We start from the raw sequence: 23,774 nt of genomic DNA on the forward strand, positions 1-23,774 counted from the left end.
AATTCTTTACAGGGAGCTCCAGAATGCTTTAAACTCTGGGTGCTTCCAACTCGGAATGCGTGAAAATTCGATTGTAAGTTGAATTTTGGGGATAAAAACTATCGTCGAGTGAACTGTTCTTATCGATCGAAATGGATAAAATTGGCGCGCAATTTTATCCATTTGCAATTCTTTACCCCCAAAATTCAACTCACAATCGAATTTTCAAGCATTCCGAGTTGCAGGAACTCCGAGATGCAAACACATACATTTTCGAACATTCGAGGTACCTTTTAAAGCATTTCAAATTACATAAGCTTATCTGGGTTTATCAGTAGTCATTTTCTATTCTAAATAGTTTTAGTACAAAAGAATTTCATAGACATCGGTTAATATAATTAGAGATAGACATAGAGATAGAGATAAACATTAGAGATAGACCTCGGACAATTTCAGTATACAAAAAAGGGATACAGTGGGGTGGAGTAGAGAAGGATGGAACCCATCGTTAGAACGGTCTCATCAAAAAATTTCATCAAAATCGCTTCATAAATACCGAAAGTACAAACAGGTCAAGACATTTTTTTTTATATTATAGCTCAGGTAAAGTGCGATCTATCGTTGGAAAGATCTCAACTTTAGCTACAACATTCTAAAATTTAAAGAAAATCATTGTCTAGTTTTCGAAGTATTTCTAAATCGAAATTTCTAAATCGATTTTTCAATTAACCGGACCTTTGATTAAATCGTATGAGGTTGTTGTGTTAGAAGGGTTAGAAGAGTTGTAGAATTTAACCAGAGCTTTCCAAATTACGAAAGTTTTTAAATTCTCTGATAAGGGGAGTCGGGGAGCCTTGACTTTTCTTATTTATCAGTTATTGAAAAAACAAATTTTGCGGGCGTCCAAAAATGTCGTAAGGGGTGGTGGGAGGGGATGGGGATGGAGCTGACATCACTTACTTCAAGCTGCCCATAGACATTTAACCTTTGCCAAAAACCGCTTGTCTATATCTTTCTCCGTTCTCTCTCCAAAAGTTGTTAAACGACACCGAGAAAAATGGAATTTATTTAAATTGAATATTTTGTATTTAATGTTAAAAATTCTGGGTAAATATTCGAATCAATTGACTTTTCTTTCAATACAAACGAAATAATTTTGATTTTGAAAGTAATCACAATAATTTCAAATATTTGTGCATTCATACGGAGAATAAATAATTTTTCTTTTAGCGTGAATGTTTAAATATTTGAAATAAATACCTCAGCTTTTGAATCAAAGATAATATATGTTAAAAATAACAATTATACATTGAAAATGAAAAACTACACATTTATATTAAATGTGCAACGTTGTGTTGTCAAAAATAAAATTTTACTTTTGATTTAAAAGTACTGTTTTATGAAATCAAATGCAACAAGCATTTATTTAATGGGTAAAATTTAATATTGACATTTTTGTTTACGTCTTAATATTATCTGTATTTATTTCAAATGAAAAAGACTTTTTAAACAATTGTTTCAAAATTTTATTTCAAATGATTTTTTTTTCTATCTAAACATTAAATGACCAGGTATTAAATTGAATTGTGAGAAACTTTTCTGTATAAAATATGCATTTCATTTAAATGTAAAAATGAAATAACTTTGAGTAAATATTTGATACGAATGGTTTTTGTCGTTAAATATAAATAACAGTGGTTTTTACATTTACTGCAGTCGTCATAATTTGAAAAATTATTCATTTAAATTAGGGTGAAAATTAAATTCCTTTCATCATAAATATCAATACGTTTTAAGTGAATAACTACTTATTCTAATCGAATACAATATGTAAAAATAATTACATTTTATTATTTAAACTTAAACTTTAGCCAAATGAAACAACATGTCATTTGCAACTAATTTCACATTTTCGTAAAAACCCTCTTTTTCTCATAAGTTCGTAAAACTACAGCTAGGGGTGCTATAATTAAAAAGAAAACTTTCCAATTTTCTAAGTTAATTAGCTCCGGCTCTATAGCACGGATCGGGCTGAAATTTTGGTAGAGGGAGCGGATTGAGCTAAAAATTCTTCATGAATCTCTCTTAAACATGCCTAAGAAACTTACTTATGTTATAAAGAATAAGGTAAATACCAATTATTAAAGCATTCTTATTGATTAGGTTTTTTAAATTTTCATTTTAAAAAAATTGAATGAATTTCGCTCTAAATCATCCAAAAATTTAATATTTGGCTGGCGTACACGCACGAACGCAAATGCACGAGGGTCAGTGTATTGTGTTCTTCAAATGACGTGATTTGCATAAAATAAATAATATTACTTTCTATATGCATTGATTATAACAATTAATAATTTGAATGAAATTTATATTTATTTAGAATGAAAAACCAATCAAATCTAATACTATTTTTTGAATCAATAGCATAAGTATTTGAAAAAAAGGAAACTACATTCAGATCTATGACTGATTCCATCAGTACGGAAAACATTAAAACGAGTCAGTCTTGAAGAAGCCGCTGAGTTGAAAAGTTGTCACACAAATTATTTCCAATCTATTTGAAAATGAAAAAAAAACTAAAAAATGGTTACAGTGGATAAGTAAACTTATAAAGTTGCAAAAATCATCAAGTGATCGACAAAGAAATTTGATAAAGTGTTGGAAATCGTTAGATTGGGTAAGTAAAAAAATGTTTGCCAGAAAAGTATTAACCATATTCGGTAAATTAAATTAAATTTATTTCTTCTTTTAAGCTAAAATGGAATGTCAAACTTTTTATTATTTTATTTAAATTTAAAATTCGTCGTAAGAATTTTTTATTATTTAATATTTTACTAACGATTTGTAATTTTCGATATTGTTCAAGTTCAATCGATCATCCTGATTGCAAGTCATTGTTGATTGGAAACGTCCGTGAGCAGAAGCTGGAAAATTATCACCATATCTGTTTTATCGAACTACTTTTCTTCAAAAATTCCATCTAGGAGAGACCTAAATAGTATCAAGGTAAGAAAATTGATTTTTTTTGTAATGCAATAAGAATTACATAATTTGTGAAAGTTAGCATTGATCTTTACAAAGAAATATTGGACCTCGCATAATTTTTTTATTATAAAAATGTTAATTATATCAACTTATTTATGTTGAATATGTATTTTCAATTATCGCTTTGGAAAATATCATACTGGAAAAGTTTTTAATTTCATTTTTATTTTTATTCTTTCTTTTATCAATCGTGGTAACCGTTGAATCCGTTCACTGGACAAAGGACAATCATTGTCTTTTCCATGGAATTGGAAAAGTGATTCGCAGATAGCAGCAGAACTCAGAGCAAACAGTAAAGGACGTAAATCTGCAAAACACAACTTAGAAAAGTGAGCGCTGTAATAAAAGTAGACGAGGAGCACTACCACTGATCAAGTAAGTTACATTGAATTATTAAAAATTATTAACCGCCATTGGTGAAAAATAAATACTGTAGCCCTACAATTATTACCTGGAATTATAATTATCACCAGAATAAAAAACGAAATTCTACTAAAGTTTTGAGAAAACAAGATTCTATAATCAAAATTAATTTTTTATGATTAACATAAAAGGACATCATATTATACGTATAAGTTTTTTCGAGACTTATTGTTGGGTTCTTTTAAAGATTATGGGATAGGACAATAATTATTTCCACCACTCTATTTTCAATAGTTATTTCCGCTATTTCAATAGATACCATATAGATTCAGATTTTTAATTCCATTTAATTTTATTTTCTGTCTTTCAGATTTCATTATGTCATCGTTTATCTTTACGGGGCAAAAGACAATCAGTCTTTTGAAGTATCTTATTTCTTCTGAAACTGGTAAACACTATTGGGAGAAAGCAGAAGAGCATACATCCAAAAGCTGAGAAGAAGACTTCACGAAACTACTAGAAAGTCGTGCAACACCCCATAGAAATTAATGTAATACAATTTTATTGTGAATACACATTATTTATGTCAAATAAATTTATTTTTGAAATCATAGCAAGAGTTTTTTAAATATACCCTGGTACTGTTATATCTACCCGAGGATATTATTTGAATTAATGTGGACGAATATCAAAGCAAACATATTTGCCATTGAATCTATGGTAAAGAACATTTAAATATACCAAGGAAATTTTTAATTTTACCCATTGTGTATTTAAATTAATGGTAACTCGTAGTTAAAACAAATATTTCTACTATTGAAACTATGGTAGTGTTACCCAGAAATTTTTGATTCTACCCATGAAAGTGTTTAAAATCCACTTTAGAAATAAAGTGCAAATGTATTTGATTTAAAAGACATGTTTTCTTTTCAAATACAGTGCCATTCAAAATAAATACAAATATATTTGTTGTGGCTATGATTACTGCCTTTCAGATCAAATGTAAAAATATTTGAAGTAAAAGTCGTCTGTATTCAAATCAAATAAAACATTAGAAACAAATGTATTCTACCATTGGGGCCAAAATACCCATAATTTCATTTGATTTTACCCAGAAAAACATTAATACTACCCATAAAATTTTTCTCGGTGGACGAACGGGCCGGACAGGACGGCCACGAAAAATAGATTTTTAGCGCATATTATATTCGTGATTTATGAGTGTAAAAACGTGTAAATCCAAAATTTGGGCCCAATCTGACGTCGAATTTCATCTCGGACTACAAAAGCTGAGATTGTAGGGAATATCAGATAACTGATTTAGTGTAGAGTACAATTTGGTTAAATAAATCAGATTGAGATAGAGATTCCTCAGATTGATTTTCAGCAGCACAAGACAATTAGTGCTTATTCCAGAGAAATCGAATCTCTGTATTTTGGCCATGACCAGCAACATCCTGTTACCTAAGGATTACCAACAGCCAATTGGATCCAAGCTGCCAGGAAACAGTGGTTGTTTTTTTTAAAAAGTTTCAAAATCTAGGAGAGAATTTTAAGAATCTTTTTTAAGGTCAATTGCGATAAGAAATTTATCGTTATCGGCATCCTTGGCCGGACCATAATCTTAGAAATTTATTTATAAAGTTAGCTTTAGTTTACTCTCATGAGGCACCCTCAGTAATCGCCTACCAAAAGGCGGAATTACTGCCTTAAGACCGGTGTATGCAGTGGATCTTTCCATTAAGAGCGGTTATGAAACAGATAGATACAGGCCAAACAGTTGTAGAAATGCCCAGAAAGTCCTCACCAGAGTAGGGGGTAATCTGACGAGATTCGAATTATTATCATTATTTTCCTCCTTATCCTCTAGCTTCGGCATTTTAGCTGTTTGGGGCCAAAAAAAAATGTCTGTCCAAAATTTAATATTCCACTGACTAAGCTAAGCTAAGCTTGCGGATTTAGTTGATTTTTTTTCCGAATTTATTGTTTAGCAATATATTCATTATATTTTATGCGTAAAAAAAAGTTTTGTGTCAATTTATGAAATTAAGGGATGATTTGTGATTTTTTTTTCAAAGTTTGATATCTCTTAATACTGCTCTAATTTGGTACATTTTCGTTTGCAGTGGCATCAATTCTTCATTTTCATCACTATCATAATGCAGTAATTCCACCTTATATGCAATATAGTCCCAGGAAGACATTTCTATGAAATCCTATTGATAAAATCTTAGAAGTTGTTTGTAAAGTTTCAATAAACAGCAAAAACGACGAAACAAGGTTCGTAGTTGGATATCCGTGTGAAGTTTATAATAAAGAACACATGTTTTAGTATCTGATACATGTAGTGATTGTAATTAAAGTCCGCAGTTAATTAAACTTAAATTGTTTACAACATGCAGATAGGTATATATAACAGATACTGTAAATGGAGTAAACGGTGATATATTTAATTAATAGACTTGAATACATATGATACATACATCAACTACTCGTGAATCAATGATGAATTAAATGGACAAATGCTCAAGCTCATCCTATGAAGGTTTAATATTGATTAAATTTCTCCAATCTTAATTTTTTGGGTTTGTGATGAACCCTACTTTAATAGTTTATATTTCTTTAAAAAGTGTATTTGATACCTACAAACTTCAGTCAACTACTCCATACGAAGTCATAATTTGTAATGATTTTGCAAATTGAATCTTGCCTTAGAAAAATATCTAACGATTTTTTTACTGATAAATCCTGTCCTGTCCGTCGTGAGATCTAAGATCTAGGAGAAACAGGGGCACCACAAAACACGGGATACCACCAAACACTAATTTTTATTTCCAAACTACTTGGACTATCTCGACCATTCCTTCAGTGGACAAGCATCCCTATAGTGCCTTATAAATTCCTATAGGTCTTATCCTCTGAAGTCGAATATCCGATTAAAAAATCGCAGTGTTTGGTGGTACCCCGTGTTTGGTGGTGCCCCAGTTTCCCCTATAGGATAAGATGGGGTAATTTGTAATCATGTCTATTTTGGAATTTTGAGATTTTACAACTGTTTCAAATGATCAAGGAAAAAAAGAAAACCACGAAGAAGTACAACATTTTACATTCAGACTTTACCATCTAAAATTGTTGGCAAATCTCACAGTTCCGAATTAGATATGATTCCAAATTGTCCCATATTACCCTATATGTTAAAAGATTGAAAATAGCAATGATACCAGAATTAGTCAGGAAATTGAATCTCCCAATGAAAACGCATAATTCTTTTCCAGAGCTTCAAAGATTCAAAGATTTGATTTCTAAGATATGTTTATGGCGTTAATAACTGTAGTACATGGTATACTGAGAATGTATGGGCGCGTTCCTGAACTTAATTTTGCCTGAGCTGGAAACCCTGGAAAAAATTAATACGTTTTCTTTGAAAAAAAAACGCCGTTGTTCAAATTGATCAAACTTTTAGAGTCTTGTAATCTAGACTATATGTAGTTTCCATAAAGTGGCAAATGATGACAAGGATTTTCCGCGGTATTATAGAACCGGAGGTATATTCGGAGTCAATGTTCATGAAAATCAAAACATCATATCTTTGGTTCTATTTATAAGAATTTTACGAATAATGGTGTAAATGAAAGGTCTTACAAAATGCTACAACTTTCTAAAACATTTAGACTTTGTAAGATCAACGACCGACGCTAGGGATACCCCAACAGTAAAAACTATTTGCGTTATATCATAACCTCTCCCAAGAAGCAATTTTTTTCTTAAAGCAGTCTTGTAGAATTCCCGTAGTAAGGCATTATAAAACGAAAATTTTTTTTATTTGCTTATAGCGCTCTTGGTTTCATCACTGAGATTACTATAAATGGCGCACTCTTAAGGATCTTAAGAGCTTCTATAGGCATTTCAACAAAAAATTGTCACTTTAAGTCTTTTAAAAATGCACTAAAAGACTTGTCAAATACTTGGTTCTATAAGGCAGCTGTTTTGCTCCTTGGGCAATTATCTCAAGTTCAGCTTAATCCATTTTGATTACTTCGACTGAATTGTAGTGGACATTTACGTCTACATTTCGTCTATACATAAAGTGTTTGGCCGATTTTATCGTTTTAGTGCTAAAAATGTTTTTTTCCATAGTAAGTCCGGTTTTAGACCTAACGTTTAGCTCATTTCCCGATGATCTCGAAATTCAAAATAGTAACCAATTTTATTGGTTTTTCAAAATTTAATGGATCACTTGCTCATGTTGACCAATCTTAAGTGATAATTTTCCAAAAAGTCTTGATTAAGAGGAAATTAGAGAAGTTGAACCATATGACTAATGCTCTAGACACACTTACGACTTAAGCCGAGAGACGACTTAGTGGAAAATGATGGAAATGTAGTTTGACCATTATTTCTAATGTAATTACGCTAAACCGTGTCTCGGCTAATCCTCAGGTCTGTCAAGGCCCTAAGCCTTAGGTCTGAAACCCGTATAACGCTCTGTATTCAAAAAGCATTCAGGTATACTGATATAGCCAGATATAACCGCTGTTACTGAACCAAAACCGCCTGACATGGTTAAAGTTCGTTTTATGGATTTCATGCATACAGAGCGTTATATTGGTAAAAAAAAACAAGTTCGAAAACAGATAACTCCAACTCGGCTCCTGAGCAAGCGATAACATCAAGTTCTTCGGTAATATTATCGAGGACATTCTGATCTATATTTTACAAATATATCATCTTTCTATCAGTTCATCTGCTTCCTTGATATTTTGATTATTATATTACGTCCCCCAACCTCAATCCCAAATCGAGTTAGCTTACATTAAGAGTCTCACCTTAAGCTGATCTATGCTTATCACTAGTTTTCTATACCGAATGAAACAAGTTTTGATTCATTTGAAGCCTTTAAAATGAATCAGTGAAACAACTTTATTCATAAAATTGAATGTTGAATTCAGGACTTAAAAACAATGTATTCGAGCATTTCACGAAATCACTTTCACTGTAACACTTCTCTAATTGGATTTTCAAAAGCGAAAGCACTGTTTAAAGCAAAATGAGTGCCACTCAGTTTGTCAATTATATTGCAATATTTTAATTAGCAAACTCTGGAAAATTTAGTAAATACATTTTCAGTTTTAATTTTCTCATATATCTTTTTCATCAGATGAAAATTACCTGCAAATTTTCCCACGGAACCAGATGAGAATATTTTATTAAGTGCAAATAGATAAATTAATTTACTTGTCAGTATATATATATATATATATAAATTTATATTTATAGTTAATCTATGCAACATTAAATTGTGTATACTATCTTAAAATTGCATATAATGCTTCTATTGTAGGAAAAAATTAAGGAAGTCTTGAGTACTTGAAATAGTGCTGAAAGAAGCAAAATTTTCCGAATTTTACAGCAAAAATCTCTTCAGTGTATAACCATCTGACTGCAAAATGTATAACCCCACCTCCTGAGAGGTGGATTTATGGAAAATCCAGTTGAGAATGAAATTCTGTGAATTTTCCTCACTCAGTTTTAGGGTCAGGATAAAGTCTTGCAGTATGAAGAAAAGGACCGAACCAGCGAATGAGCAGCTATGAAATTTAGTCACGTATTAATTGGGCCATAAATAACAAAATGTGTGGCGCTCAATATGATCCAAAGGACATTTTGTACAACATTTTTATGTATTGGCAAAAATTGCCTTAAAAAGCATTTTGCTATAAACTTTTTCTCATACTTTTTGGAGAGATACGTGAATTCCTTGGCCAATTTCTATAGTACAGAAGAAGCCTCAAAAGAAATGGTTCGTTGGATAAAAATCAGTCAAGGATATATGCAATTTTTCTTAAAGACTCAGCAAAAATCCCTGATTCAGATTATCAATTCATTCATACCATATAGGGTTAAATTCCCACTAAAAACCCGTTTAGAAAGGTATATTTTGTTTGATAATCTTCTGTTCGGAGATAAAATCTTCTATTTACCTTTAGTCTGGTTAGTACTTATCTTTGATATGCATAAATTTCTCCTCTTTAAATACCTTGCTTTGCTATTATAGAATTATCATTCTAAAATAAGATTGATAAATTTAAAGTACTTTTCAAAGTTTTTAATAATTGTTGCCATTTGTGAGAAAGATTGACTTAAAAAGATTGGTGTTGTCAACAACTTCGCAGAACTGTTGCTATCTTATCTGTTACATTTTTAATACGCATCATCCGCGTTGATGCACAGAATTATTCAAGATCATTTTGTAATTCGGCAAAGGTTCTATAAATTATTAATGTGTCTCAAATGAAAAATGTAGATTTTTGGAATAGAAAATATCGTTCGGTGCACCTCCATATGAAGTGAAAAGCTCTCCGGTATACCCACTGAAAGTTTATTCATTAAGCACATAATGGAGAGATAATTTAATTTCATTTGCTTGGTAGAAGAAAATGGCGCTATTTATTCGGCAAAAACACAAGTGTATCCGCACTGTCGTGCGAATTTACACAGTTGGTGAGCTTTCGGAGCGACAGCCAACAACCCCCTTCCAACCCTCTAACCATGGCGGGAAAGAACTTTTCGACGGGAAAGGTGGTCGGGTGTAACATCAACAATTATATTTGTCGCGCTTAATTTTCAACTTAAGCACTTCATTAAGCGCGTGAATTCTTCGCCACTCGAGCTGGAAAGGTGGGAATGTGGCCTTTGTTTCGTCATGAAATTGTACGGGGTCTGAGCTTTTGGGGGAATGAAGCTTTATCCCAAAGGGGGTTAGCGTGACGAAGAAGCGAAAAAAGTCAATGTTTCTTAATTAATATGTACCCAAGAGGGGGAGTGTATTAAATTGACAAATGAGGTGAATTTTTCCACATTACCCCCAACATGCTCGACTGAAGGTACTCTCTGCATCATGGAGAGAGTCTGGAAATTACTTTTGCATACATTACAGTTTGTGGCAATTTCACTGCTCAATTCCAATGAAAAAACCAACGATAAGCTTGTATTAGCTGCAAGTAGTAAAAAAAATTCATTGTGTGAACAAATTCGAAATGTCGCTGTTCAAAATGAGCCCTAAAAAAATAAATTTGATTAGTAAAAAATTCGAAATTGATTAGAACCAGAACTCACTTTAGAACTTTACAAATATGTAAATTTTAATAGAAGTAGTGACAATGGAAAAATAAAGAGTAGCTCAGATTCCTTACTATCTCAGCTTATGGACGTAAAATTCTAAAATCAGATCAGGCCCAAACATTGTACGTATCCGTTTCGACACTCATAAGCTCAACTTAGCTTACACTGAGAGAAATCCGAAAAAGTTAAAATAACATTCCGGAAATGTTAATTTTACCCTGCATTGTTGATCCTAAATCGGTGTAAATAATACTCTTTTTAGGTGTGTTAGGGGTTAAATTAACCCTTTTCATGATATTTTTACCCTTAAAATGGTGTAAAATTAACAATAAAAAATGTTGTATATTTTCACACCTAAAAAGTGTTAAAGTTACGACGAAAAAAGTTAATCGCACCCCTTTTTTCTCAGTGTAGGGTAAATGTGCAAAATTTCGGCCAGCTTCTAATTTCGGCCACTTTGAGTGTAATTTTGGCCAAGCAAATAAATTTATTTAAAATTATGTATGTAATCTTGGAATAGTCAATGAATTCATTTTGCTTTTAAATATTTATTCATTTTAGGATGTATTAACACAAAAACCGTTAAATTGTAGATATAACTTCAATTTAAATTGTATTGTAAAAACTCAGTGTGGAAAAAGTCTTACAAAAAATGTGACAGATCACTTGTATTTCTAGCAGTCTTGCGATTTGTGATGAAATACAGAAGGTTTTCCTTCAGTGTTTTTCATGAAAATTGATTAGTTTTCATTAAAGATTGTTTCTGTTTATGTTAATAGTGAATCAATCTTTAAATTTCGGGTAAAATTTCCCAGATGGATCCTGTATTTCGCGTAAAAAATACATACTTTGTGAGCGTCTCTCCGGTGAGGTAATGTTGCCTATTCCGGCAACATCTTTTGCTTTCCTAAATTTCTTTATTCATTTTATGTTTTTTTTTTTTTTCAATTTCTGAGTCCTACAATGTCCATAGAAAAAAACCATCGCTTCTATGAAAAAGATGACGTGGAAAGGCCTTGGAAGAGTTCAGGAAGGGCAAATTTCTACGGGAATCTGAGCGTAAATTTGAGATGCTACTCTTCAGGTCTTCAGGACAAATTACACGGAAGATCCCAGGGCTTGTGGGTCATATAAACGTATTAAACTAAATATTAAACTCGTTCTGTATGACGTTTTGAAATGTCCTTTCCGTTGTTTCACAAAAAGTGGTCACAAGCAAGGTGGCCGGTATTTCACTTAAAGTGGCCGGAATACTACCCAAAGCAGTGTTCACATTTTAATTAATTTTTCAATAATTTAGGAAGTGATTTAAAGAAAACAAAGATAATAAACTAGTTTTCAAGGTTCCCCACCATCCTCCCGAAAAGGACGTAACAAGAAATATCAATATGAATTAAAAATATTGCATTTCAAACTTAGGACTTCAATACTTATTTGCAACTATGCCGAAATTTGGCACACTTATCCTATACGTTTAAATTTAAAAGTAAGCTTGAATCCTTCCCATTGAATCCGAGCCAGAAGAGGTCAAAATGTCAATTTTAAAATATACTTTGCTCCGCTTGTATAATTGTTAGAATTTATCTTTGGATGCTAATTTGGAAAGATCTCATTAAATGCTACAACTCTTTTAGACATCCCAATTTTATACGATTTAATTAAATAAATTAATTAATCGTATTATTAATCGAAATAGAGACTTTCAAAAATTATAATAAAAATATTTAGAAAATTTAGAATTGAACAGAATTAAAATTTGTGTGTTACTTGCACTGAATGACGATTATAATCTTCACATTTGGATATTTAAACAAAAAATCGCAAAAATTCTCACAATAAACCGAAATCCATAGCCACCATGGGCTGTCGGTTCAATTGTACGCACGATAGGGAGAAGTGGGGCTATTTGAGATATGGCGCTACATTGTTATACGAGTTTTTCGCCTATTTCTAATGGAAACTGGGTTTTAACATGACGTAGGGGAAAGTACTCACCCTTCGAACGTTCATGCCTTCAAATAATATGAATTTCTTTTAGTTTTTCCAAAGGGACTAACACATAATTATTACATAATTGTCAATAATTGATAATAAGCAAACTGATATTTAATAGAATGAGTAAGTTTTTTAGGGAAAATAAAAGAAAATTCACATTATTCGAAGGCATGAACCTTCGAAGGAAGAGTACTTTCCCCTAATTTGGATAGACAAAATAATTGTGGATCTAAATAAAATAATTTTAAGAACCAGCTTCGTTTAGAAATAAGCGAAAAAGGCGTATAACCCTACGTATAACAATCTAGCCCCACCTCGCCCTACCGTTACTAAATCTCACAACCCCGAGAATAAAGTGTACAATGATTGAAGTGTACAATGCAATTGGTTAAAGTCGTTTAGCAAGTCAAGCAGGGTTTATAGCCTCTAATACCTCAGTTAGGTGGAGGCACGAATTTTTCCTATCTACACTCCGAAGAAGAATGGACAAAAGACTGGATTATTTGAATGTCACTTGCTCTGATTGAGTATTACTATTTCATTTAATTAATTACACTGTGCAACGATGATTTTGTCCCTGGGTTCTCATGCTATTTTTTCTTTTGCTAGGGTCAAATGATTTACGAAAATACTTACCATTTTGATTTCATTTGGATTTTGCGCCTGGAATCTAGGCAAAACCGTTTTTGCCGTTTTTTGATACTTGGGTGCCTATATCTCCGATTCTGCTGAACAGATTTATTTCTCACTATGGAATAATTTGTTCTCCTTTACATGCCCGATAAATCCTCTGAACAGATGAAGTTCGTACAACTGACACCAGGGGCGCTGTAGTCTCAAATATATCAGAAACATGGAAAAATCGAACTTTTTAGCAACTTTGATCAATAATATCTCGAAAACTAGGACTGTCCCTAACAATCTGTTTTATGGGTTTGATAGAAAATTTAATCAGCTACATTTTTGTCCATATACAACTTTTCTCTCAGATTGTTTTTTAACCTCGATATTGAGGTTCAAACGAAAAATGAGCATTCAGCCAACTAAAGAAAACCTTCACAATTTCGAGTGTTATTGCTTTTTTTCCTCGCAATTAGGCGGTACAAGTTTTTATTATATTATTTAATACTTAAATATCGATATTATGGTGATTTTTATATGACATTTTAAATTTTTAAATATTATTTTATTACTTGGAAACTTGTATAAAACTGTGACGTATGTGATATACATAAAGTAACAATTACAAGTTCAAAACCTAGTTTTAGATTTATTTCGACGAAAATCACGTAATTATGAGGTTAAAATTGTAGGATCGTAGATAAATGTAGGAAATTTTTTTTAAAGAATTATAAAAAGAAATGAATTCAGTAAAAGGATTTTTTGTAAAGTTTTCCATATGTAACTGGTATGTAAAAGGTAAAGTAGATACTTATTGATTCTAAAACGTAAATTTAACAAGAAATATTCTTTGAAATATTTAAAATTTTGCAATATGCAGTTAATATGCCTTTTTTGTAATAGTCTTTTGAGATTGAAATAACACTGAAATCTTACTGAAGATATTGTTTGAGTTATTACCTTGTATTATATCTAAACACATTCTATAATGCAATAAGTATTAATAAAGTCCTACAATTGTAAGAAAAGTGAAAATAATACTCTGGGTTATCTAAACTTGAAAAGAAAAAGTCAAAATGTGCGAAATATTTAAGTTTTTCTTTAGTTGGCTGAGTGCTCGTTTTTCGTTTGAACCTCAATATCGAGATTAAAAAACAATCTGAGAGAAAAGTTGTACATGGACGAAAATGTAGCTGATTAAATTCTCTATTAAACCCATAAAACAGATTTTTTAGGGACAGTCAGCTTTAGAGATATTTTTGATCAAAGTTGCTAAAAAGTTCGATTTTTCCATGTTTTCTGACATATTTGAGACTACAGCGCCCCTGGTGTCAGTTGTACGAACTTCATCTGTTCAGAGGATTTATCGGGCATGTAAAGGAGAACAAATTATTCCATAGTGAGAAATAAATCTGTTCAGCAGAATCGGAGATATAGGCACCCAAGTATCAAAAAACGGCAAAAACGGTTTTGCCTAGATTCCAGGCGCAAAATCCAAATGAAATCAAAATGATAAGTATTTTCGTAAATCATTTGACCCTAGCAAAAGAAAAAATAGCATGAGAACCCAGGGACAAAAAAAAAAGTTCAAAATTGTTGCACAGTGTTATCAAATAATTGCAATTTCAACTCATTAATAACAATGCCAAATTGATGGATAAATATTCTATTTTATTTTTTTTTTAAGATGTTTGAGAAAATATTTAAATTTTTCACAAAATTATCGCTTGACTTTTCATACGATTTTAATCAATTGCATTCAGCACTTCAATCAATCACTTATCGATTACAGGCCGTTTAATAGGAGATTAATTTCTTCTCTACCACTTCATACTACGAACATTTTACTTGGAACATTATCTTAGTTTCTGGTTTTTAAGGTAGAGCATTGGAAGTTTTAAGGTAGGGCATTGCCTCTGAATGCCCTCCCAGCGCTACGGCCCTGTTTTATACACTACCTTTACTATATTGTAATTAACTGACCTCTATCTCTAACTTAACTTAACATTAACAACATAACATAACAATTTTCCCTTTTCCAATAATATTTTGCCTACTTACCAATTTTCATTTTTTACATACCATTTTCATAAAAACTTAAATAATCAGTACGAAACATTTTTTAGATGTAGCCGAGACACTTTATCATATCTTTTACTTAATGTTTAGATAACGAAATATTCCAAATGGGTATAAGGTAAAGTGCCCTCAGGCGACCGGTTCCTTGACTCGACCGTTAGGCCGGTTTCAGACCTAAGGTTCAGCCCAATTTCCGATGGTCTCGAAATTCAAAATAGCAAATAATTTTATTGGTTTTTCAAAATTTAATGGATCACTTTCCCATGTTGTCCAATCTTAAGTGATAATTTTCCAAAAATTATTGATTGATAAGAAATTAGAGAAGTTGAGCCTTAGTTCTGAAGCCCGTATTAGAGTTATTTATTCAATTTAATCATATTTGCTATAATATTTAGCGTATGATCTTAACATTAATAGGTCAATTATTCCATAAATAATTCAAATGAGTGACAATTTCGTAGAAATTTACCATCAAACATTCAAAAATTGACCCATCGGTCGAGTGAGGGCACTTTACCTTACCATTGAATACTTTTGCTAGAACGGCAAGAACAATAAAAAATAAATATTCTAAAACAGTGCTGCAATTTTCTGATATTTTAAGAAAGAATTTTGCTTCGTGGCAAAAATTTTTCAGTATAGTGGGTTTCATTCCTATTAGGTCTCTCGGTAAGCATTAGCTTTTGTGCACCAAAATATGCACATCAAGTCTACAATTTGACGAATTTCGCATAAATTAGCATTTCAACATAGCGAGATAGTCAACCCAGGTGAAGTGTCCGTAAATATGGATGCGCCTTCATGAGTGACAAATTCTGTCCTTCTGTTGATTTCCGGTGATTTAGAGAGATAGGCGTTAAATCACATTCCAAAATATGGATTTGCTTGCACGCTTCGCTGAGTTTATCTAACGCGTACTAATAAAACAGTTCTATCTAATATTTACTATTGAATTCCAAATATGCCTCAAGAAATATCGATATTTAAAAATATTTAGACACCCATTCAATCACTCCAACAGTAATACTTTTCGTACCTTTTGAATCATGAGAGATAATTTATTTTGTTAGAAATTCCTCACAGAAAAAAATGGGTCATCCTGGAAGGTATAAAGGATAAAAAAAGACGTCTGATACTTTTTCATTCGCTGGCCTAATAAATTATTTTTATATTGAACGCCATTTAATTCCAGACATAATTTATTCACTTCCTGTGTAAATATTCATGACCGGAAGCTTTCCCGGGAAAAATATTTTTTTCAAGCGAAGCAGAGAGAATTCTTTGAAACTTGTTTACCATGATTTTATTTACGATGGTGCTTTTAATCAGCAGTCAGAGCTTTTTTCTTCTTGTCTAAATTTACTCTCAGTCAGAACACATAAAAAGGTTAGTGGTAGAAAAAACATATTTTTGTGACTTTGCTGGATGATCCTGCTGGAGGACCATGATATTAAATTTCTTGTATAGGAAAGATATACTTCATGTGAAAAGAACAGGGATGATATGATGACTTATTTTCGATACTATCGACTATCGATTCTGAAAAAAATCAAATGATGGCAGCATTTCCTGTGATGTTTATCAACAATATTTTTCTGTTAATAATGTCACAATGAGTAACCCAATAATGCATAAAAGGTCAATATTTACTTGATCTAACAGATATAAAATTTATCGATACTATCGATTCGATAGTGTCGAAAAGTATTCATTCCACCCCAGGTTTAAAACATGGCTATAATATATTTACTGTCTATGTCTGTTTTCTTAATCATATTTTGCAGTTACATTTTTTTCTTCTATTGTACAGAGGACAGATTGTCCTATGAATAAATTGAATTGAATTGAACTGAAATTGGAGCCGTATTCTGCATTGCTCCCTCTTCATTGAGGCAGTAACTCTCTGGAACAAACTTCCTAGAGAGAAGAAACGGCGGCTTATCCAAGGCTTTTTAGCGTCTTAGGCTGTTTTGTTTTTCCTTTTGTTTGATAAGTTTGCTTTTTCTTCTGTAAACTCCTTTTCGGGTTATGCAGATGGCTCATACAACCTGAGAAAGAGTTTTCCACCGTTTTCACTCTGGAGGTTTGTCACCAACGCTAAGACGGCGGTGGCCGCTATTACTCAAATATGAAATTCTCTAAACTCTGTATTTTTGTAATATGCTTTCAAGAGCACTACACACAGTAAAATGGAAAATTCTTAAACAGAAACACCCCGGGAATTTAATTTCAAATCCCATCCAATGAATGCCAATGCCCTAATTCTAAATCCTTGAACATTTAGTTTTAGTTGCAATTTGGAACTCCGTAGACATTTTGCATTTTCCAGCTAATGCAGAACTTAAGTTCCCGATCTCTTAGCTTGAAAGAGCTAGGGATTCTAGCCCATTTCTTTTGCTCAGAGCTTCTAAACTTAAACGCCTCAGGGATTCACGTCCAATTTAAGTTTCCAGGATGTTATATATTCTTAAATTTAGAGTCAAAATTTTTCTGTGTGTTCTAATATTCGGGTAGTAAATTTTACTGGCCGCATATTAGATATTAGAATTTAACTGGAAGACAGTAAATTTTAACGGAGGATAGTAATTTGGATTGAAATTACTATCCAAGCCAGTAAAATTTGCCATTCTGCTGTTAGAATGTCATTCTGGAATATCTGCTTTGTATATTCTGGATATGCTTTGAATACATTATAGCTATTCGTGGCGCAGCTGGAAGATGCTCGACTGTCATCACAAAGGTCGCGTGTTCAAATCTCGGCGCAGGCTTTAAATGTTGGAAAAAGATTTTCACGCACCAAATGGCTTTGAAATACAGAGAATATCATCCAGGGAGGGCCCCAAAGCCCTCAAACAATGGTCAAAAATTAATAAAAATCACACAGAAAAATGGAAAATTCTTAAACAGAAACACCCAGGAATTTAATTTCAAATCCCATCCAATGAATGCCAATGCCCTAATTCTAAATCCTTGAACATTTAGTTTTAGTTGCAATTTGGAACTCCGTAGACATTTTGCATTTTCCAGCTAATGCAGAACTTAAGTTCCCGATCTCTTAATTTGAAAGAGCTAGGGATTCTAGCTCATTTCTTTCGCTCAGAGCTTCTAAACTTAAACGCCTCAGGGATTCACGTCCAATTTAAGTTCCCAGGATCTTATATATTCTTAAATTTAGAGTCAAAATTTTTCTGTGTGTAGCTCAAAAGCAGTTATATTATATATAATAATAATATTAACAATAATATTAAATATATTAGGCGTTAATAAGGTAAAGTGCCCTCAAGTCGACCGGTTCCTCAATTCGACCGGTAGAGTTATTTATTCAATTTATTTATATTTGGCGTATAATCTAATATTAATAGGTCAATAGTGACAATTTTATGTATATAAATTCACCATTAAAACATTCAAATACTGACCACCGGTCAACTCGAGGGCACTTTATCTTACTACTTCTCAGGTTGTATAGTATGTTTGTCGTATTAAACCCTATTCTAGATACTTTTATGCCCTCCTACACAGATTTACGACTTAAGCCAAGAGATGGTGTAGTGGGAAACCGGTAGGAACGTAATCTAATCATTATAATAAATATAATTACATTAAGCGCATTAAGCCGTCTGTCGGCTTAAGTCGTAGGTGTGTCCCGCAAATTATATAGTTTATCTATTACTTAATACAATTAAAAAATAATAATTTTTTGATCTTGTATTCAAGAAACTCTGGACTGACAGACCGCCGGGAAAGTTTTTTTTAGCAATCCATTTGTAACCCAGGAAATGGCGAATCACATTTTGACAAAGTTTAAGCCCGATCAGAAGATATAAGATTTTGTTAGGATTACAGCAAGTAAGATTATTAAAAATCTCACCTAATGCATTTATCGATATTTTCCTTAAAGTGTGTGCACACCATAGATTCTAATTTTCGCGAAGTGTGCATCTATATCAAAAGTTTGCCGGTGAATGGATGTTCTTTATGTTGAAGGTGGGTAATGGTACTTATTTTGCATGCTATTTTTGAATTATTGCACCTTTAAAATTTGTCACAAGTGGTGAGGGTAATTGCTGTATAGTGGCGAAAGAGAGTTTAATGCTAAAGTTATGTTAAGCATCCAACCTTCCATTTTTGCCTCCACATACGACTACGTCTGATGGAGCTACACCCTAAATTTGCGGTATGCAAGTATTTCTTTAGGGTTGGGCAGGGATATATAATTTTTGAATGGTGCTGAAAGTGACAAGAGGAAGTCATGTCGCGGCAGAAGAATGGCATGTGGCTGAAATGGAACACGACATCGATTTACACATGATGGTGACAATTTTCGATATGGGAAGAGAAGTGCAAAAAAGTACCAAATCCTAAGCAATAACTCTTGCTTTTTGAAATCCAAAAAAAAAGAAAGTTGAAAAGAGAAAACTCCAGTTCCATTGAGAATCAAAATTGTTAAATAATTCATCTTAAGAATGTCGTTTTACTTCATGCTTTTTTATATTTCGATACACTACCCACAAAACCGCCCACTCACTGAAGATACCAGGCCCATCCTGACCCATTCCTTTTAAGTTACCCTCACACTCTCTCGGATTGGAGTCAAACATTCACTTTACAACTCACAATTTATATGATTCAACTTGTAAGTCGTAGAATATTTACTTACTACGGTGGGCACTGTGACTTTGTTCTATATACCAAAAGCTCCTCTGGAACGAAGTTGGGGATATATGGAAGTGTGGTACGGGAAAGGCGGAGAGGAGTCAGAATTGAAAATAAGAGATTCGTTTGTCGTTTCTCAAGCTCCTCCACAGAGCCAGAAAATGTATAGCGACATTTGAGAGATGTATAACTTATAAAAGCAAACAGGCACTCACATATGTACACAAAATTCTAGGGAGGACCATAATAGAATCACAAAAACTTCCCAACTAAGAATGGTACATAAAGAGGGACTTCTTTTCACTCATATTAAATTATTTCTTGCTCCTCTTTCTAGTCTTTTTTTTCTTTTTCTGCCTTTAATTCTCAACGTCTCATTTAATTCCTTTATCCGTTTGTACAGCTCCTCTTTACCCACTTGACAGTTGTTTACTGGAAAATTTCTGCTTGAAAAAAAAATTACACAGTTAAATAATGCACCTCGTATTATTGATTTTCCAGTGCATTCCTCATCAATTATTTCAGTATACTGTTTTAATAGGATCGTTAACAAAGTGTGGCACCTTCTGGCTATTTATTGGTCCTCTTTTTGCATTCATAATCAGCACAATTTTCCCCATTAGCCTTGTTTGTATTCATGTTGATCTGTTTTCCGATGAAATTTTCATTACTGTATTTTTAATTATACCGAATTATGTAATAAAAGCTCATTTTCAATGAATTTAGGTAATAGTGAAAAATTTCTGACAATAAATTAAAATAATTCTGTCTATAGGCAACACAAAAGTTTACATACAATCATGAGCCCTGAAGGCGATAATTTTGAATAAAAAAAGACATGGCAAAGCCTCCCAGCTTTGCGATATGCTCGAACTCACGAGATAGTCCTCTCCGTTAGTATATTTTTTGTATGCGCATATGGTTACTGCTGATTTAATCTTGTTTATAGACGATGAGAAAGCCATTAAGAAATTATTAAAAATTACTTATAGTAGGTGATGGAAAATTATTCAAAATCGGTACTTAACCGGTTCATTACCGATGAAAACCGATACAGCCAGGTTCAGAATTTCAATGCCTTTCCAAAAAATCCAATTTCAACCAAATCGGTTGAGAAATGGGTCCTCCAAAGTGGTTGAACTTTGACCTTCAATAATTCAAAATGGCGAATTTTCCGATCATAGGCCTGGTGGGCTAAATGTTCACCTGGACTACCTCTAAAACATATCCGATGATCATTGAAAAAGCTTGGGCGAATTTTAAGAAAAACCGAAAAAACATTGTTTTTGGGAAATTTAAGATATTGGGGATGTAAAATTATTCAAAAATCGGTACTTAACCGGTTCATTACCGATGACGACCGATACAGACGGATTAGGAATTTCAAAACCTTTCCAAAAAAATCCAAATTTAACCAAATCGGTTGAAAAATGAGCCTTTCAAAGTGCTTGACCTTTGTCCATCAATAATTCAAAATTGCGAATTTTCCGGTCATATGTAGGTATGTTAGGGAGAAATGTTCGCTTGGACTACCTCTAAAACATATCCGAAAATCAGTGAAAAAGCTTGGGCTAATTTTGATAAAAACCAAAACACATGGTTTTGGAGGGGATGGAGGGGGGTGGGGAGGGGAAAAAACGTCGAGAGATATTGATTTTTTTATTGGGGGTCATCGAAGACTGGAAGACGATATCTCTTACCGTTTAAGCTCCAGAACAATGACAAGTTGAAAAAAAGACGATCATATAACTGCTTTCTCTTTGAGTTCGAGCAGTAATATTAATAGTATAAATCTGTAAATTAACTACATAGAATATATCTAGAAAAATGATTTAAAAGAGGAGATATAATATATCAGAATCAGAAGGAACACAATATGAATTCATGTAACTTTCAGCCCTTATAAAGCCACAACTTCAATATACGGTTGTGATAATACTTATGGTCTATCAATAATAATATGACCTCCTCGCAGAAATCTACAATTTTTCTCACAAAATAATTTCGAAAAACCCCAAAGTTAAGAATATTTGATATGTTATGATAGAACATTAAATATTATGGACTGGTCATATGTAATGCTGCAACCCTATGGAGATTTCCGAAGTTACGACAATTTACCAAAATGGATCTTATTAATTTAAATAATTATTCTAGTGATAATAAACGTCATTGTTTGATAAAATTCTCCCGATTAACCACATCCTTATACTCACAAACCTTTACATATTTCGTGTGTTCATTTAAATAAATTATATGTTTCGTGTCGCTTTTTATATATTAATAATTGATGAAAAATTCACAAAGTATTTCGAACAGCACATTTTGCTGCTCAAATTCAAAGAGAGGAGCAGTTATATAATCCACTTTTTTCAACTTGTGACACGGCTAGAGGCCAAACGGTAAGAGAAAGAGATACCGACTTCCGGTTTTCGACGACTCCCCCCACCCATAAGTCAACATTATCTAGCACGGTCTTTTTTTCTTTTTCCCCCCACTCCCCTGCTTCTCCTCCAAAACCATGTGTTTTGGTGTATTTCTAAAACACCTACGATTTCTTTCATTTTCGAATATGGTTTAGAGGCAGTCAAGGCGAATATTTCGTCCTGGGACACCTATGTTTGAAAACCATTTCGATTTCGAAGATAATAATAATAATTATAATAATACTAGTATATTTATTTCCTTCATCAATTTCAAAAAATGAGGCTTCTGACCGACTTCACAATCGGTTTCCCCAACTAAACGGCAGAAACCTTGGTTCTCAGACCGTATAAGCCATAAATACATTAGCCGTACTCACTATGGCGTTGTTATCTCGTAATCTCCGTAATCTGTTATCTTGTTATAATTTTTCAATTATAAAATACATTACGAGAACATAACGAGATAACGAGATAACGATATTACAAGATAACAGCGCCATAGTGAGTACGGCTATTGTATAATAGACATAATAATATTTAAATAATAATTCAATCAACAATGCGTTCGAAATCTCACTTATAAGGAGGGAAGGAAGAAGAAGTGACAGTTTATGTGAAAAGCCTAATTTTAGATTTTTATTCTTATATTTATTGCTTTTTTATTTATTTATTTATTATTTTTTTGAAAAGAAAAAAATGACTTAAAGAAAAAGGACTTGGAACTGCGTAAAGAAAAGAAAAGAAAAGGGAAGAAAAGTTTAACCACAAAGATCAAAGTTTAACCACTTTTGATTTGATGGCCTATTTTTCAATCGATTTGCCTAAAATTGGATTTTTGACATTTTGAAATTTCCAACCCGACTGCATCGGTTTTAATCTGTAGTGAATCGGTAATATACCCGTAAATGATTTACCTTTCTCGGATTTATATTTTATATGTTCGTATGCTTGTTACTCATGCTAAAATATTCTAAAACCTACTTTTCTTAAGCAATTTCTTATTTCGAAATGTATTTTTTTTATTTATCAATCAATTTAATCGGTAACAAAATGGTATGTACCGAAAAAGCATGCAAAAAAACGTATAGCCCTTTCTCATGAGTTCGAGCACTCCGAAAAGCTGGGACACTTTGCCATCTCTTTTTCTTACAAATCTTTAATTAAAATGATTTACATGCGCAAGCACATTATCCGCAATGTCTTTTGATATTGAAAAAGTATGTGAATGTCTCTTTGAGATGTATTACAATATTGCTGTACACTACATTTTTTATTCTTTTCTTTATCTTTTTGCTTTTTTTCTATTTTCTTAACTTTTGTTACTCTGTTTTTCTTTTTTTGAATTGTTCTTTTTATTTATCTCTTGTCACAATTTTAAGAAGGATGACCTTATTTTTGTGATTAATATAATAATAATTATTATTATTACAAGCCAAGTAGATGAACTAAAATAATTACAACAATTTGTCTATCGTTTGGATTAGTAAA

General features: G+C 32.4%; 1 long non-coding RNA gene across 2 annotated transcripts; it reads left to right on the forward strand.

The window, feature by feature from the left end:
* Window positions 1-1,760: 1,760 nt before the first annotated feature.
* On the forward strand, window positions 1,761-4,527 carry LOC129801243 (uncharacterized). Of its 2 annotated transcripts, XR_008751680.1 has the most exons (4): window positions 1,761-2,656; window positions 2,846-2,985; window positions 3,248-3,399; window positions 3,758-4,527. It is a non-coding gene; the product is annotated as an uncharacterized LOC129801243 (long non-coding RNA). The 2 variants fall into 2 exon arrangements; XR_008751679.1 differs by having other exon boundaries at window positions 1,761-2,985.
* Window positions 4,528-23,774: the final 19,247 nt, after the last annotated feature.

Source organism: Phlebotomus papatasi, chromosome 2 (genome assembly GCF_024763615.1).
Source record: "Phlebotomus papatasi isolate M1 chromosome 2, Ppap_2.1, whole genome shotgun sequence".
Lineage (NCBI taxonomy): Eukaryota > Metazoa > Arthropoda > Insecta > Diptera > Psychodidae > Phlebotomus > Phlebotomus papatasi.